The sequence below is a fragment of the Eimeria maxima genome, genomic scaffold, assembly GCF_000499605.1.
Source record: "Eimeria maxima Weybridge genomic scaffold, Emw_scaff559, whole genome shotgun sequence".
Lineage (NCBI taxonomy): Eukaryota > Apicomplexa > Conoidasida > Eucoccidiorida > Eimeriidae > Eimeria > Eimeria maxima.
Window position 1 is genome coordinate 15001 of NW_013566599.1, and position 1838 is coordinate 16838.

The window sequence follows — 1838 nt, forward strand, 5'->3', positions numbered from 1 at the left end:
TCGTTATAAAACAAATTAATTTAGTTTATTTTAATTTATTTTAATTACATTGTATTTAATTTAATTAATTTCAACTTATTTCAATCAATTTAACATAAAAAACAGCAAATAAGAATATATTTAGGTGCATGTACACCCCATTGCTGTGCTCGGGTGCCTTATATCCTTACAACTAACTACTTTGTACAACTTTCTTCGTTAAGTATCAATTTTTATTGTATTTTAGGCCAAAAACGGAAGAAATAATTTAAATAAAATAATTTAAATGCATAAAAATAAATATTTCAATACAATAATTATGTTTAATAGTGTTTTTAGTTATTAAAGTAGACATACTTGCTTGCGTGTTGTTGACGTCGATGAGGTCATGAGGTGTACATACACCCCAAGTATGTGTATTCGTGCGTATTTTTGCGGTAATTCAAGTTAATTAATTAATTTAAATAGAAATCAATAAAAATAAATAAAATTAGATAAAAGTTTTAATGTATTATATGTAAATAAAGGAGAAGAAATGGCTGCAGCGTAAAGAGTTGTGCTGCTGCTGCACCTGCTGCAGCAGCAGCACTATGTAGTTGCATTTTGTTGTTTTGTTGCTGCAGCATGCATAAAAAGGCATCATAAAATACATCTTTTTGTCTTTTTTAATCTTTTTTAATTAATTAAATAAAAAATAGGGTGTATTATACAATGTATACAACAATACCTGTATATATAGACAGCTATGGGGGGGGAACAAGAGAATTACGTGTAGTAAGGGAATATTTTTATTGTCCTTGCTGCAGTCATTATAGCTGCTCATGTAGCTGCTGCTGCAGCAGCAGCAGCAGAAGAAAAATAAAAAAAAGAGCTAAATCAGCTCCTCCTCCTTGTTTAGCGCATGCAGCGCATGCATGCTATTCTTCTGTTGTTGTTGATTGCCCTACAGTAACAAGGACAAGAGTAATAAGTACAATAACCCCTCCTTATCCAAGGACAGCAACATGTGTATATTATTGGCCATAAATATATATTAATTAATTAATTATATATTTATTTATTTATTTATTTATTTTATTTATTTATTTATTTATTTATTTTATACAATATGTATTTATACACCCGCAAAAAAATTCTCTTCTTCTCTACTCTACTAAACCCTAAACCCTAAACCCTAAACCCTAAACCCTAAAAACCCTAAACCCTTGTTTCTTCGTCTCTCTATTATATTTGCTCGTCTTTATCTACCACGCCTTCATCGTCTCGTTGCTAGTGCAGCAGCAGCAGAAACAGCAGCAGCAACAGCAGCAGCAGCAGCAGCAGCAGCAGCAGATATGGAAGCAGCAGCCATATCATCTAAAGCACTACTTGTTCTTCTACTACTACTCCTACAAGCAGCAGCAGCAGCAGCAGCAGCAAAAGGAGCAGCAGGAGCAGGAGCAGCAGCAGCAGCAGCAGGTCCTATACGCCCTCTTTTTAAATAGGCGCATGCAGCCCCAAAATATTGAGGTGTATAGGCAGCTATAAACCCTTGCATGCATTAAATATGACTTTTTTTATTTTTCCTTCTTCTTAGTCTTGCGTGCATGCATGCATGCATGTAGCAGCAGCAAGAGCAACAGCAGCAACAGCAGCAGCAACAGCAGCAGCAGCAGCAGCAGGGTAATTAGGGGAATTGCGGATTGTCTGCAGCAATTGTAGATAAACCGCCATTTACTTTTTACTCTAAACCCTAAAACTCTTCTTTTTAATTCGCTACGTTATTAGGGTTTAGGGTTTAGGGTTTAGGGTTTAGGGTTTAGGGTTTAGGGTTTAGGGTTTACTATTGGGGTCTAGTTTATTTTGTTTAGGGTCCAGGG